General features: G+C 43.3%; 1 pseudogene; it reads right to left on the reverse strand.

The window, feature by feature from the left end:
* Nucleotides 1-1,079: 1,079 nt before the first annotated feature.
* LOC123485219 lies at nt 1,080-12,184 on the reverse strand (annotated as a pseudogene).
* Between the last annotated feature and the right edge of the window lie 5,688 nt (nt 12,185-17,872).

A 17,872-nucleotide genomic window follows, 5' to 3' on the forward strand; every position in this document is an offset into this window, starting at 1 on the left:
CGTGTAGTTCTGGGCTGATCCTTCACCTTCCTCATGATCATTGATGCCCCACGAGGTGAGACTTGCATGGAGCCCCAGACCGAGGGTGATTGACCGTCATCTTGAACTTCTTCCATTTTCTAATAATTGCGCCAACTCACCAAGCTGCTTGCCTATTGTCCTGTAGCCCATCCCAGCCTTGTGCAGTTCTACAATTTTATCCCTGATGTCCTTACACAGCTCTCTGGTCTTGGCCATTGTGGAGAGGTTGGAGTCTGTTTGATTGAGTGTGTGGACAGGTGTATTTTATACAGGTAACGATTTCAAACAGGTGCAGTTAATACAGGTATTGAGTGGAGAACAGGAGGGCTTCTTAAAGAAAAACTAACAGGTCTGTGATAGCCGGAATTCTTACTGGTTGGTAGGAGATCAAATACTTATGTCATGCAATAAAATGCAAATTATTTACTTAAAAATCATACAATGTGATTTTCTGGATTTTTGTTTTAGATTCCGTCTCTCACAGTTGAAGTGTACCTATGATAAAAAAATTACAGACCTCTAAATGCTTTGTAAGTAGGAAGACCTGCAAAATCGGCAGTGTATCAAATACTTGTTCTCCCCACTGTACATTGTGGTAAATGTATCTGACATTTCTTCCCATTCTAATTTCTGTTTTAAACTTGACTGGCATGTTAACATTTCAGGGATATTAGTTGTGATTGATTAGAAAGGGATTGATTTCAGTCTTTACTTGTTTCATTGTCATCCATTAGTAGCATTTCTTCCTATCAGGAATGTGTGTCAAGTGTGTGCAGCTATTGCCTTACCTGACAATGTTTGTCACAAAGCATTAACCTTCAGAGGGAAGTACTACATCAAACATGTCAGCACATTTGTCTTTGAGAGTTCAACTCAAGGTTCCAAACATTCACCCTCCAATAAATTCAATTCAATTCAATGTGGCTGTCAGTTTTTGCTAGTGTCAGTGAGGAATTGACACAATGCTGTTGAGATGACACCAAGACCCTTGTATGTTCATTATGATTTTCTTTGATCGCTAATGAGTATTTTTCTTTTGAAATAAATGCAAGTGCTGATAGAATATATATTTTTATAAGGACTGCAACCATAATCAAGAGACGTCATTCCAAAACAAGATTATGAACACACTGAAGACCAAAACGTCTCATGATAAGCATATCATAAACATCAAAATGTATTTGTGAAAGTCCTGAGGTATATTGAGATGGTAGCTATTGTAGACCTTGTAGGGTCGTTTTAGAGCTGACGCTTCCGGAGAATCCGTAGTCCACCAATCCCTTCCCCTCCTCGACAAGTATGCAGTTCACACTCATAGTATAGAATCCATAGTGATACATTCACATCCTCCCAGTAAGACTGAGTGGAATTGATGCTCTTGTAGAATCAAAAGCATCCCAACTCCCTCCTTTAAAACACTTATGAAGTTGACTTGTACTGTCCATACCACCAGACATCTACTTCTCACAGTCACTGAGCGGACTCTCTAACAGAATCCACAGTCCCCGTCTCCCCAGCCTCATCCTCTATACAGGCTGATATGGAGATGGAGCTCTTCTGCAGGGTGACGGCCAGTCGTACCCAGTCTCCCTCCCTCACCTCCAGGGGCTGGTGCAGCACCACGGCAGCCTGCTTCCAGTGGGAGTCCTGGTTGAAGGTGCTCACGCTGATCTCCTCGTTCAGGTGGATCTGGTACCAGAAGGGGACAGCAGTCACCCTGCCTGAGGCACTGGCCTGGACCTGGGAGAAACACAGAGAGAGTCATGGACTCTATTGTAATCAATAAAATAGTCATTGTATTTATATGGTCAGGGCCACAAATCAGTGGAAGTACAGATACTACCAAGGGATCTGGCAACAGTGTTATCCTCAGTATAATGTGTAATCAGTCAATGGTGCCATTTACAGTGTTTTTTTTAATATGAATGTTTCAGACAATATCTGATAATGTATCTATAACTAAATGAAGCTGGAGGGTTGTGTCTTTACCTTGACGTCTCTGTTGGTATAGTTGGCGTTGGTATTCATGAGGTCCAGGATAAAGAGTTCTACAGAGTCACTGAGATGTCTACACTGCAGAGTGGACAAGTCCAGAAACACATGTACTGGAACCTAGGAAGGAGAGAGATCATATCGTTGTAACATATTAGTATAGATGTCAATTCAGCGGACATCTATACAACCCTACATCTGAGACTCATTTAACCCCTTTAACAGAATGACAAGACGGTCCATATAGTCTATTTCAGTGTTTCCCAAACCTCTCCAGCTAGTTTAACTTATTTGATCTATTCAAGAACTAGCACACCTGATTCAGCTGGTCAACTAATCTCCATTAGTTGTCTCCATTAGTTGTCAGGTGTCTTTAACAATCTCCAACTCTTAGAAATACTCTAGAAAGCAGGAGTGTTCTCGTCAAGCGACAGAGCGGGAGTGTCACTGTCACAGAGAACAAAAGAATGCGTCCTCCTCCCTGTCACAGCTCCCAGTGTCACCACAGCTCTCTGTTTGATGTCATGCTTACTGATGGGTCCAGGTAGGAATGTCCTTACGTGAAGCCGTGTGAATGCTTTTCCCTGTGTGACAGTCGTGCTAGAAAATGGCGTGCCCTTGTCTGAGCTCTTCAAAGACAACATCTGTATAAACAAACTGCCGTCCCGTGGGAGCCAACACCGAAAATTAGAGCGCCAACAAGACACCGGAAAAGAAGGACAACTTAAAAGGATTTCTCAGCTCCCCGTAATACGGACGGAAAGCTAGATTAAAGAAAACATGAGACGTCTCAACGTAGGAGGTTGCATTGCAAGCAAAATGGGTTTTTAAAACCAACAATAATCCCTTACATAATGATAAAGAAAGGCACAGTAAAAGGTCAGTTTAAATGTATTGTGCCCTTTCAAATTGGTTCACTTGAGCTCAACTGCAATACGGCAGACCAAGAGCCACTAACAGTACTGCGAAATAAACTATAAGAAAAAAAAGTTTAGCTTTCGCCAGAATATTTTTTTTTGGGGGGGGGGTTTGGCATTATATGTCAGCAGCCATCTTGAGTCAAGATGTTACAACCCTCAGGCAACATGTTGGTGTGTCTCAGGAGCCTGTCCTTTGAATCAGAAGAATGACGCAAGACACAAACAACATTGAGCCAGCTGTCAATACTATGACTATTGCATCAGTGACATGAGAGGGAATACCAGATATGAGGGGCTAGAGAGGAGACATGTTGAGTGAGAAAGGTTTGGGAGTTGTGTCACGTAGAATGAACTTTGAGTTGACCATACTTTTTCCCCTAACCATAAAGTAAATGTACTATACGACTTAGTTAGTTATCAGAGTATAGTGCATGTCCATATAGAGCTGGGAAGTGTGGCTAGAGCCAGGAGGTTTTCCTGACAATGTGAGCTGACTCGGTCCTCTGTAGCTCAGTTGGTAGAGCATGGCGCTTGCAACGGCAGGATAGTGATTACGATTCCCAGGACCACCCATACATTTTAAAAAATGCACGCATGACTAAATCGCTTTGGATAAAACACCAACATAAAGTGTCTTAATAGTTGCCTGGCTACACAAACTCCTTGCGCCGGCCAAACGCTACGCCACGCCTGCGGACGCTAGTTTCTTCTCCGCAATGAGTCCGGATTTACCCCCGACGATTTCTAGAACGCAAACACATTCTAACCGTTCTGATTGGCCAGAACACACGTGGGTAAAGCGGCAGTTTGAAAATTCGTCATTGGCTTTGATACTCTGATTGGTTAGAGATGACGAATCGCTAATGACATTGTTTTGTACAACGCCCCTCATCATCACAAACAACTTCAATGATGGCAGTCTCAGACTAAAGTATGTAGCGAACGACAGAGCAGTGGAAGAACAGTTTGAGTTATCAGTCAATCTTAATAGGCCATTGGGACACCACGAGCCCCCAGAACAGCTTCAATGCGCCTTGGCATAGGGTTCTACAAGTGTATGGAGAAATTCCATAATTTGGTGTTTTGTTGAAACGCTGTCTCAGGTGCCGCTTCAGAATCTCCCATAAATGTTCAATTGGGTTGAGATCTGGTGACTGAGACACACACACACACACACACACACACACACACTGTAAACCCCCTATGCTCCTTTGGCTGTGTTTAGACAGGCAGCCAAATTCTGATATTTTCTTTCACTAATTGGTCTTTTGACAATCAGATCAGTTCTGTAAAAGATCTGATGTGATTGGTCAAAAGACCACAGTGAAAAAAATATCAAAATTGGGCTGCCTGTGTAAACGTACCCTTTGAGACCCCTCTTTCAAAGTCACTGAGATTTCTTCTAACCGTGGTAGACAAAATAATGGGCAACCGGGCATTTTTATACATGACCCTAAGCATAATGGGAGGTTAATTGCTTAATTAACTCAGGAACCACATCTGCGCGGAAGCACCTGCTTCCAATATACTTTGTATCCCTGGCTTACTCACGCGTTTCCTTTATCTTCATGTTTCAACGTTTATCCGCCACATGCACAGGATACAACGGGTGTGAAACAGTACAGTGACATTCGTACCTTAAGAGCTCTTTCCAACAATGTAGTGAATAGTAGTAATAATAATCTTCCTGGGGCATACATCTCTATCTATATCTATTTATATATACACACTGAGTGTATAAAACATTAGGAACACCTTCCTAATATTGAGTTGCACCACTTTTGCCCTCAGAACAGACTAAATTCGTCGGGGCATGGACTCTACAAGGTGTCGAAAGCATTCAGGGATCTTTTGTCTTGCCCATTCACCCTCTGAATGGCACACATACACAATCCACGTCTCAATTGTCTCAAGGCCTTTAAAAAAATCCTTCTTGAACCTGTCTCCTCCACTTCATCTACACTGATTTAAGAGGATTTAACAAGTGACATCAATACGGGATCATAGCTTTCACCTGGATTCACCTGTTCACCTATGTCATGGAAAGAGCATATAACTATAAACTGGGTGGTTCGAGCCCTGAATGCTGATTGGCTGACAGCCATGGTATATCAGACCGTATACCACGGGTATGACAAAGCATTTATTTTTACTGCTCTAATTACGTTGGTAACCAGTTTATAATAGCAATTTGGCACCTCAGTTGTTTGTGGTATATGACCAATATACCACAGCTAAGGGCTGTATCCAGGCACTCTGCGTTGCGTCGTGCATAAGAACACCCCTTGGCCATATACCACACCCCCTTGGGCCTTATTGCTTAACTATATCATTAAAACCTCAGGCCCTAGTGACGACATATTCAAGACAGGTGGGGAGATACAGTACGCATGCAGTGAATCTGGGCAGTTGTCAATAACTCACAGTGAACTGGTTGATGAACGGGGCGATGTTGAAGCCCAGTGTAGGCTCCTGGCCCTGGACAGCACTCTCCAGCAGCAGGCTGTCAGACTCCACCAGCATCCCGTACAACACAATCCTCTCTGGGAAGATCTGACCGCCGTCCTCCAACAGGCACCTGCCATGGATGGATCCCAACCAAACAATCAAACAATTGCTGACAATAAAAACATACAAAAAGGGACATATTCTTCAAAACCCAAATAGTCTATTTTTCCCAATATGATAACACTGAAGATTAATATCAACATTCGAGATATGATCAACAATCCCACCTCATTCCTAAAACACTATCAAATTTCCCCAGCACGTTATACATACTACCCTGTTACTACCAAAACTACCTTTGCCAGCAGCGCTTGCTACATCGTCCTACCTGGCCAGGGTGGCTTTCTCCATCAGCTTCTGCCTGACTAAGCCACACAGGTCTCCACACAGTCTAATATGATGGCGCTCCACAGCTTCTCCCTGGAGGGTCTCTGGGCACCGCCTGCTCATCCTCCACCTGGTTCAGCCAGAACTCGAGAGCCTCCTCTGGGACACCGTTGGCCTTGGCAGCCTCCTGAGCACCGCCTGGTGCTGGGTCTTCTCTACCGAACTATATGCCTTCACCTGGCCTGACTGGCTGCCATGAGGGAGAGGACAGAGAAGCCCTCAGACACGTCCAGCACGTAGAAGGGGTCGGGACCAGGGTCCATAGGGCCACTGGGAGGGTCAGTGAGAGGCATGACCGCTAACCCTTCACCCTGGCTGGGACCCTGGACCGAACGAGCGTCCTTCAGGTTGGTGATGAGTTTAGCCAGTGCCCTGCGGAAACTATCGTGGTAGGGCTGGTTGTTGAGGAGGGCCATTTCAGCACACTCCAGCATGGTGTAGTCTCTAGGTCCACTGCTCTGCTCTGTCCCGAGGCAGGCTAGGGCGCTGCACAGTTCTGCCTCGGCGTTCAGGCTTGGCTTGGGATTGCCACTTTGGCCTGGGTTGTTTCTAGGTTGGTCTGGATCCAGACAGTCGTCTAGACGGAACTCTCGTCCGTCTCGCGCTACGGCAACGCTGCAGAGTCTCAGGTAGGCGTCCCGGCAGGAGATCTCCACGATGAGCTCGTCACCAGGCCTCAGGGGGAAATCTGACCAGACATTTCATTTTATGGTTCATTTGAATAAGGACAGATACAAACCCATAGACATTGAATTAACAACCATCCAATGAGTTGCACCATCGTGTATATACCTCAAATTGTATACATTAACAGTCTAATATTAATTAATTAATATGCCATTTAGCAGACGCTTTTATCCAAAGCGACTTACAGTCATGCGTGCATACATTTTTGTGTCTAGAATAGCACTTGAATATTTTGTCTTGCCCATTCACTCTCTGAACGGCACACATACACAATTGTCTCAAGGCTTTAAAAAGTATTCTTTAACCTATTTCCTCCCCTTCATCTACACTGATTGAAGTGGATTTAACAAGTGACATCAATAAGGGATCATAGCTTTCACCTGGATTCACCTGGTCAGTCTATGTCATGGAAAAAGCAGGTATTTCTAATGTTTTGTACACTCAGTGTATGTACATTTGTTTTGATGGGTGTGACCCTCTTTTAGTCTAACAAATAAAGCATGTAGAATTGCAAAAGAAAACGTAAATTACGTACAAATTCTTGGCATATCTTAACAAGTTGATTTCTTTCTTTTTATAAGACCTTGTTGCGCACATAACTGTTTATTCATGAACCACAACAACAAGTAAACAGAACTGGCATGGAACAAGACGCTTTGCCACTGCACAAAAAGAAAAAGAGGGAGAGAGAGGAAGAGAGGAGCAGGGGAACGAGGGAATGAGATTCAGGAGGGAGGGAGGCACAAGAGAGAGAGAGAGAGAGCTGTAGGAATAACATCTGTTTGTGTCATCACGTCAGCATGTGGTTTGTCGTTGTCAGGGGCGTTTGGGGAAAATACATATTTATATCCTATAAGAGATTCATGAACACTAAAGAGTGTCACAGGCGATCCCGGTGCACTCCGTGTCTCGCCACGGCGGCCGGGAAATGGATGTCGATGATCACCGGGAAAAGGTGGTGGGGATGGCGTCTGGCTGGTCCCTAGACGCTGCCCCTGTCAATTAGCCACACTGCTGCACAGAGACACTGAGCTCTGTAGCTGAATGATGATGCATCTCAATGTCAACACTACAACTTCACTTAGTTGTTCTACGTCTGGAAGGAGCACAACAGCCTGACAGGGTAAAGGAGTACAGAATTGTTTGTCGACAACGGTCAAGCCTATTTGCGTATAATACATTCAATCCATTTGAATGGTCATGGAATCAAGCTAGGCAAACCAAAGCCAACTAATAACAGCCTTGAGGTTAGATGTGTAGACTGTACGTTGACTTCAGTCATTGCCTAATGTCTTCAAAGGAATGGGTTTCTTCAATATGTAGCCTACTGCCCCCGTTTGACAGAATGTGGAATTGCATTGCAAACATATAATAATAATACATCAGAAGGGGACAAATATTACAGTGGAATAGGCAAGAACACCATTTTTATATATTATGTACAGTATGTAATATGTGTAATTTATACGGTAACAAATATGTGGTATTACTGTAGCTGTGCTAGAGTGGATCTCAGGAGAATCTGTGGTTAGGCAGTGCATTATGTGCATCTCCTGTATGATTAAAGGCTCACGTAGAGATGTTTAAACATAATGCTCAAAGACAATGGCAGCAACACTATATCTTACTCCTACAGGAGTCGTGTGCAGTTGTCTAAATATACCCTCCACTGCAATATACACTGAGTGGACCAAACATTCACAAACACCTGCTCTTTCCATGACAGATTGACCAGGTGGAATCCAAGTAAAAGCTATGATCCTTATTGATGTCACTTGTTAAATCACTTCAAAATCAGTGTAGACACTGGGTGGAGACAGGTTAAAAGAATGATTTTTTTAAAGCCTTGAGACAGGCATTGTGTATGTGTGCCATTCAGAGGGTGAAATGGGCAAGATTAAAAAGATTCAAGTGCCTTTGAATGGGGTATGGCAGTAGGTGCCAGCACACCGGTTTGAGTGTGTCAAGAACTGCAACGCTGCTGGATTTTTTCGCACGCCCAACAGTATCAAGAATGGTCCACCACCCAAAGGACATCCAGCCAACTTGACACAACTTTGGGAAAAAATTGGAGTCAACATGAGGCCAGCATCCCTGTGGAACGCTTTCGGCTAACTTGTAGAGTCCATGCCCCGACGATATGAGGCTCGTTCCGAGGGCAAAAGCGGAACTCAATATTAGGAAGGTGTTGCTAATGTTTTGTACACGCAGTGTACATACATGTCGATATAAATGAATCTTACTGTGTGGGTGTTTGGAACAGGGTAGAGATGGCCTGTGCCCAGCAAGTGTCCTCCATAGGTCCGGTGGACAGGCTGCTCTCCTGATCCAGGTGGAGCTGGAACCACACAGGCGTCTAGGGCAGACCCTCCCCAGTTCGGGTAGACGACCCGGCTCACCTCCCTGGAGCACAGACCCTCCAGCTCCTGGGCACAGTTAGTGATAGCATAATTAGAATCGCTGCTCCTGTATACTTGGAACCCATACAAATCTCACGCTAGCTAGGCTCACATACAAGATATTGTTATGTTATCATTATAGAATCTACACACAGCAAGTGCCACTGTGAGGCTGTAATCGGGAAGCTGTTGATGATAACTAACAGTTCAGTAGAATTCCCGTAGAGATTTCTTTAAATGTTATCTATGTATATATAATAGAAGCTATACTGCCGCTGACCTAAACGTTGTTGGGGAAGTCTATGTCCAGGGCATTGAAGGGTTCAGTGAGGGGTGTAGCCTCCCAGGCAGCCTGCTCAGTCTCTCTGTGGTGTAGAGGGCTCCGTGGAGTCATCCTCCTGAGCTGCAGCTTACGGGGCTGTGGAGCTCTCGGCTGCAGCCATGGCCAGGCCCCCCACCCCAGACACACAAGTGCAGGCATATTAGGAAGAAAATAGATGGTATGACATTACATAATATTCGGTGTCTGTTTACCCACACACACAAACACATACTACCTCCAAGGGACATATGGCCTTCAGCTGATGGTTCCATGTGAGAATGTGAAATATTCCGACAGATAAAGGCCAACGAAAGCGGAACTTGTTGATATTTGGGCCACTGTTCTACATAGAGGCATTGAGTGTGAAATGCAGCAAATAAATTATACAACTAAATCCGGTCATTGAAGAACAATGTCTGACTGACTTAAGTTAGCCTGATTAACAACAGAAGGACAGGTCACCTGTGATGGCGGCGGATCTCCAGGCACTGGGACAGCCATCCCAAACACAGTGGCTCCGGCAGGGAAGACCCGGCCTGTTTGGGATGGAGGCGTGGATGGGTCCTGGGTACTCTGCAGTGGAAGTGGAGCAAGTGTCACGTGTTCATAGAGATCAGGCCTCATGCCATTAACTTAGCTATAATAAGGATTTTATTTGTTGTTGCAATTTATAGTATGTGTTTGCTACAAATGCACTGTTCGGGGAATCTTTATATAAAGGATTTTCATCTATCCTTATTGTTTTAACCTGAAATGTAGTTTCGCATTGAGACCATAGATGGCACTGTTGAACTTATTGGGCTGCATTATAATATTGAGGAAGAAAGTGGTTGATTGGTACTGTAGTAATAATAAAAAAAAAAAATATGCCTTAAGAGCGTTATGTAAAAATTCGACTGGTTGGAGGAGGATCTCCTAATAACCTTTAAATTATTTTGGATGAATCTCTTTGCCATTAATAACAGGAGAATATTAGATTTGGCTGGATAAAGGACATTTAACATAAAAAGGATTTGATGCTTTCAGAATCATGTTTTGTCATTGTGATACAAAAATATAGGAGCTCTTTTGAAGATTCTTTGCGATCACTTGTGTTGAATTGAGACAGCCAATCCTGTTAAATGAATGAAAAACATGAACATAACTGGAATCTAAATCCACTGTTGTGATGAAACTGGAAAATGTTAAGAGAAAGAAAGGTTGGGAAATAAATAATCAATACATGTTACTTACTAATCATGGTAAATTCGGTTTGACTTGTAATTAAAAAAGGGTGGCTTGTATTCACATGTGAGAAACTCTATATGAAACATAATAAATCCTGAAAACTGGATGACTATGCTAAGTTAGCATTACCTGTGGAGCAAAAGCAGACATGATTGCGTGTATAAGGCTCTCTATAATGCCCTCACCAAATAGGCCAGCATCCAAGCAGTCTCCGTGACAACCAGCGACAATTCCCACCACAGGAAAAAAAGATCAGCACGCACAAACATTAAAGGGGAGGCCAAATAGGGATCGGTTTCCAGGGACACAGCTTACATTTTAGTCATTTAGCAGACGCTCTTATCCAGACTTCATTAGTGCATTCATGTCTTATAAGCTAGGTGAGGACAACACATCAATCTTAGCAAGTATATTTTCCCTCAACAGAGTAGTTATCAGCATAGTCAGTGCTGTAGGAAAAGACAAGTGGCATATTATTTTTGGGGGGGGTATTTATGATACTCTTTATAGAAGTAGATAGACATTTTAATGGGGCATGACTTGGGTGGCCTAGAGAGAAGGAGGGGAGGAGGGGGGAAGTACCACTTAGGGATGTCTTTTAGCACTTCGAGCTCCAGCGACTTCATATGGAGTGGATCTTGATGCGTCCGTTCATTCCGTTAGCGGTGACCACCTCGCAGGCCAGCTCGTACATGGTCTTGGACAGCTCAGCGTACACTCAGCCGCCGCCTCGGTCTTCTTAGCCACACATTCTGTCCATAGAGAGACCAGAGAGGAACAAGGATTACAAGCAGTAATAAATTAATAGAAATGGACAGACCACAGCCATGACAGTGTTTTTAACACAAACGTAGTCAATCCCCAGAGCTGCTGTAGATTTCTCTGGGCTAGATACCTAACCATTAAGATTGTATAACTTTAAACTAATTCTTTATTTGTAATGTAAACAAAGAGTGCACTTGAAGGATAGTTCACCTAAATTACAAAGAAGGAATGTACATTGGTTTAATTTTCCTGCCTGTGGCTGGCACTGTTTCCAAATGCTACCGTTTTAGCATTTTTGGCACAAATGTCCAAAGACCGATATGGAAAGCAACATGTAATTTTGGCATTTGGATGAACTATCCCTTTCACAGTAATAGGCAGAAAGAAATCTCACCCCGAGGATACCGGTCCCTGTGCCTATATCTAAACACAGTGTTGCAGCCTCCCTCCACAGCCTTCTGGATGGCCTGCTGCGTACTTGTAGTTCCTCTTGCGGTCGTTCAGCATCAGGAAGTGCCAGCGCTCCACCAGCCAGTTATGCGGTAGATTCTCCTTGGCCTCAGGGTAGTCCGGGCTTTAGCTTCAGGGCCTTGTGGAAATGACCAGCGGCCTCGTCACACGGAATCCCATTCTGGAGCGTGCATGGAAGATCGGAATGAAAGAATTGTGAGCAATTCTAATATTGTGACACAACGTAGAGACACAGCGCTATCTGGCTAGTCTTAATCACTTTACACCACTGCATGCAAACAAACAATTTATTGCAGACATAAAGAAAAGATAACTATTATTGATCCTGTGTCGAAGCATATTCTAAGGTACAATGTTACCCCACAATAACTGACTAGTGAAAGTCTTCCCAAGCCTACAGACAATACATGCAAGACATTTGGTTCCAGACTGTTGGAGTGGGAGGGCTACCTGAACAGGTGTTCACCCATGCTGTTGATGATGACCTCATCAGTAGGGAAGAGCTCCAGAGCCTGTTCATAGTAGTCAAACAGGTCCTGGATGCGCCCCAGAGAGTCGAGCTCATCTGCCCATTTGAACAGAGTGAACCTAAATGACTCCTGGAAAACACACAAAAACACACACATTATAAAACTTTGTTGGTGATGATATTAGATTAGCTTTCATCTAAGAATGACCATCACTTGTCTTTTTTCCTTCGAGTGGTAAAACATTTATATTGTAATGTGTAAAAGAGAATACACACGTCAACTTCAAAATGAAAGGTTGCCTAGCGGTTAGAGCGTGGGGCCAGTAACCGAAAAGTCGTTGGTTTTGAATACTCCGAGCCAACAAGGTTAGAAAAATCTGTTGATGTGCCCTTGAGCAAGGGCACTTAACCCTAATTTGCTCCAGGGCGCACCATACTACTATGGCTGACCCTAAAATAACAAATTTCACTGCACCCATCTGGTGTATGTGACAAAAAAATATTGAATAAAACAAATCTGAAAGTTCAAAGGGAATGTCAATTGTCAGACAGGCTGAATGGTGTATAGCCTACAGCAGGGCTCTCCAACCCTGTTCCTGGAGAGCTACAGTCCTGTAGGTTCACTCCAACCCTAATCTAGCGCACCTGATTCTAATAATTAGCTGGTTGATAAACCGAATCAGATTAGTTACAACTGGGTTGGCGTGAAACCTACAGGAGGGTAGCACCTCCAGGAACCGGGTCATGGAGAGCCCTGGCCTGAGCCTTTGCTACCCCACTGGCAAAGTCGCTTCAGCACAGGAGCCAGGTTGGAGGACTGAAGGTAGTGGACGAAGGCAGTCCCATAGGCTTGGTTGGAATAGACACTGCTTTCGGGCACTCTCAGTGACCTAGACACCAGCTCATTTCCTGGCAGGGTCCTCCCTGGGCGCCCGACGGTTCCAGTCTGCCCCGCGTAGGGCCTGGTGCTGGCGTTTGGGCATTCCTATCACACAGGGAGATAGGGAGACCACACATATGTTAGGAACACACAGCAAACACAAACAAAGACATAGCCACACAACATTCATCACACTGATGAAAGCGGTTGAGTTTGATAATTACATAACTAGCTACAATGTCATTATCAATGTGTTGCTGTGGTTGTAAAAGTGTGCAGCAGATATTTTGGTTGTAACCACAATACATGAGCTAGCAAGCTAACGTTACACAAGTCTAGCCTAAATTGGTTCAAAATGCCACACATACTAACTACATCAAATGACACAAGTGAGCTAACTAGCAGTAAGTTGTGTTCATCATGCAATATCGCTAACTAACGTTACTAGGTATTATTTTCAAAACGAGTCGCTAACAGTTAGCTAGCTAACAATTAGACTGTATGTTGGTAAAACTAGCTAGCTAAATATGGCCAGCGGACGATAGGCGTAAAACTTCATTTTCAGTGATGTTGATGACTTACTATATATGCATCGTAAAATCCATACATTTATATATAAACAGTAACGTTATAAACGATGATGACAATATATCAAATGTAGAGGTAGCAACATCTGATATAGCGCCGCTGGCTTTGAAGACCACTGACAGTGAGGGTATGGGCTGTAGAGTTTCTAAACCCAGAGGCGCAACATTGCCAGACTTCCGGGAACGCTTACGAAGCAGACCAACAGACCAGGTCTTCTTCTTCTTCTTCTTCAGTGGGGTTTATCGGCGGTTGGCATCCAACGTTATGGTGCATTACCGCCACCTACTGTACTGGAGTGTGGGCCAGAGACAGGGATAATCTAAATCCTATCTGCCAACCCAGTTTCTCTTGAAAAATACAAAAAAAATTGTGATACTATATCTAATGACGTTCTACTCAATATACTCTTTAAACTAATTTCCTGTATCCCCTTCTCCCACATACTTAATCTCATCCTCTCTATTTCCCTCTGATACTGCCCACACAGTAGCAATACATGCTCCACAGTCTCTATTTCCTGACAATAATCACACTTTCCTGATGGATGCTTTCCTATCATGCTTAATGTCTTATTCAACTGGCTGTGTCCCACCCTTAATCTTGCAAATATAGCCTCTCTTCTGTCCCTTCTGCCGTCCTCCCCTCCCCGACTTTCCTCTGTATGAAAAACAGACCAGGTCGAGTTTGGGGTTTGAGAAATCAGTAAGAGAAGTGAAAAATTATTCCTTAGCTGTTAAATTTCTCGACATCTAAAGGCACAACCTAGATTCAAGACGTCTCAAGTAGTTGAACATGTTTACTCCAACCTCGTGAACGTGAAAGACTGACACGTCTTCATTTCTCAAACAACTTTATATCGAAGGAGTGCCTTTGGATTTGACGGCGTGCACATGCGCAGTTCGGCGCGAAACGACCGTTCGACCCGGATGACGTGTTTTACTCATGGGTTTAGCTAGCCAACGTCGCTATCCTGGCAGTAGGATTTCTATTGGAGTAGCAGTTTCTGTCTTGTCTTGGTACTGTACTGTCTTTGGAATATTAACAAATGCAGCACATGTCCGTTGAAATAAAGCAGAGTAGGAACAAAGATGTCTTCCATGATTCCACGATGTAAAAATTGTGGATATTCTGAGTTAAGAAAATCAATTTAGAGCGTCTGAAATATTATAATAAAAAACGGACACCAGCTAGATATATTATAAGTATGTATTTTGTAGAAAATGTAAATATTTTACATTGTGGGCAATGTATGAATTAATCAGAAGGTGGGTGGAAGCCAATGGGATAAACGCCCTATCCCGCGTCCGCGGAGGAGGACTTGAGGGCGCTACACGCTACTACTGGGTCAAAGATAATTGTTTTATTTTCGACTGTTTAAATTGAATGTCTGCACTGGACGACGTGGACTACAACGGATTGACACATACGTTTTTCCGACCTAAATAATGCTTTGCTGTTACTCTTATAAACAAGCTCTAACAAAACAGTTGCTAATTTAGGAATGCCACACGCTTTTCAACTACTAGTACCATGTACAGCCAATTTTCTTCGTGAATCGTTTATAGTTAGCTACTAGTAGTTAGCAAGTCCAGCCAACACGTTATGATTTGGGAACACTAGCTAGCAAACGTAGCTAACGTTTCTAAGGGCTAGCCGTAGAGGACAGCACAAGCCAGTTGCCCACCCTAAAAATCGTTTTTAGTTGGTTAACGTTACTTTTCTCAGTTTCGCTTGACACCAAGCAACTTGTTGGTGGTGGCTAATTATTTATTGCGTGTTTTTATAAAGCAGCTTTACAGTTTTATGCTAGCTAGCTGAACTAGACAACTTCTGCTGCGTTACAGACATGGGATTACACCCGTTGGAGTTTAGCGAATGCTACCTGGACAGTCCCGGTTTCAGGGAGAAAATAAAGGCGCATTCGAGGCCGAAAGTTGGATAAAACCCAAACAGATTTATCAAGGAACTCTACAAGGATGGAAAAAGAATCTCATCAATGCTGCCACAAAATCGATGAGTTAGTTTATTGCCCTGGGATGGTTATATTGAGTTGCTGGCCTAACTAATGCTAGCGTTGCGGTCCCTCCCTAAGCAGTTCCAAGTTTGCCTCTAGGACTGTGCAAGCTATAGGTATAAGGTTATAACGTTATGGCTCACTCTTTGCTTGCAACCAGCTGTATCCATCGCCCTAAACTTTGTTCACCAGCTACCAAAAGTTTGTTTCCAAACAGCTGTGGTTCAACATTTTGTACACGGACCAGTAGTCAGTTCTGGAAACAATGCCTTCCATTATTCAACTAAACTGTAACGCATTGCTGACAGGTGAGTCTGTTTGTCAGCCCAATTGGTGTGCATGAACTTGCAAAAATCCCCAGAATGTTAACTGTTCACGCATTGTCTAGAGGCCAAAACACGATTCATGTGGAGTCCTTTGAAAAAAGGAAAAGTATTTTCCTTTGAAGAAATAATTTAGAGGCAATAGCTTATCCAAATTACTGTATGGGTTTGTGACAAGGTTGAAACATTAGTCACAGTCATCATGTGATTTGTGTACACACCTTCACCTGGGTAAATATAATAATCTCCATGCATTCTAGCCCAGTGGGTTGGGTCTGTCAGATTGGTCTGGTGACTGTAAACTCCGGTATTGTCAAATCTAATTGTATTTGGTCACATGCGCTGAATACAACAGGTGTAGACCTTAACGTGAAATGCTTACCACAAGCCCTTAACCAACAACGCAGTTCAAGAAATGGAGTTAAGAAAATATTTACTAAATAAACTAAAGTAAAAAGTAACACCATAAAATAACAATAACGAGGCTATATACAGGCGTACCGGTACCGAGAGTCAAGGTGGGGGGCGGTACAGGTTAATCGAGGCAATCCGCTACCTGTTCATTTCTGAAACAAAGCCCTGAAGAGACACCAGTGATATCTGCCAGACAAACTGATTAAAACAAACATTTAGTCACTGATGTTAGCTGATTAACTATATTTCGGTATGCAACTGTTGTGTTGCTGTATTAGCGTACTGCTTTTTAGCCCACTGCAAGCCTCTGAGGTTTCCTTGTCATTCTTAAATGAAGGATTTCTAGCAAGGCATGCCAATCGTTCTTCATTACACTCCAAAAAAAGCACGGAAGTACTTTCATATCTCCTTTTCCAGGTGCAAAGAGAGATTGAATGTTCCACTTGGAAAAGCCAGTGATAGCTGAGACAGAATATTTCTAAAAATAAGGAGTAACATGTGACTTTCCACAGACGGGCCTCTCTGTTTTGAGGCCATTTTGGGAGTTATCAGGAACCTAGCATGTGCAGCTGAACCCTCTGGGGCAAGCCTCAGACAGACTGTTTGGAATAGAACCACCTCTGTTATTCACGTTGCATGTGAGAGCTTTAATACAATGCAGAGTAGTGGCAGTAGGTTGCCCACACAATTAGTTGTTCAGACCAGGAGAGATTGCTTGCTTGCTTGCTTTGACAATTGATTGTCCCTTCCTAGTGTAACTGGTACTCCTACTGGTCTCATTAGAAGCCAGTGATGAGCTTGTTAAGTGTTGATTTAAGTCCGTGGTTCACACCATATCCGTGATGCAGCCTGAATAGGCTCAACTTCTTAACCTTTCGCATTGGACTAAAAAAATAGTGTTTCAGAGGTTATTTGCAATGCAGGCCACACTGCCACATGAAAGAAATAAACATAGTTGTGTATTTAGGCAGGAGGGATGACATCCTGAGAGCCCTGCTGCTGCAGCTTCACAACTGTAACAATAACATATATTTGATGTACCCTAGGTCTATTGTTATTCCAAAAAGAATTGAAGGTTCTAGGAATAGAAAGGTGTCAGGCAGGCAGCACACACCATTGGCCTCATGGAGCATCACCCTGCTAGGCTGGCTCTCTCTGCAGGGGGGCTCAGTGGATGTATTTGGTGGAGGCAGGTTGAAGTGGGATTATGTTTTGCTGGAAACATCGGGCCCTATAAAATCAGTTTTTTTTTCTCAGTTTTTTTATCCAGGTTTCCGCTTTCCCAGTTTTTGCTCAAAAAAATCACACTTAAATAAATATTTATTTTGATTGAAAAATAACAAAATTGGATGTTATAAGTCTACAACAATGCTTAAACCACAACAAGAGACTACTTTTGAGGTCTGGGAAAAATTTAAGAAATTTCGATATTATTTGGTGTAGTACCCTTGTAATGCAAGTGAGCACCAGCCAGAGAATATTTTT

This window comes from Coregonus clupeaformis, unplaced genomic scaffold (assembly GCF_020615455.1).
Source record: "Coregonus clupeaformis isolate EN_2021a unplaced genomic scaffold, ASM2061545v1 scaf0615, whole genome shotgun sequence".
Lineage (NCBI taxonomy): Eukaryota > Metazoa > Chordata > Actinopteri > Salmoniformes > Salmonidae > Coregonus > Coregonus clupeaformis.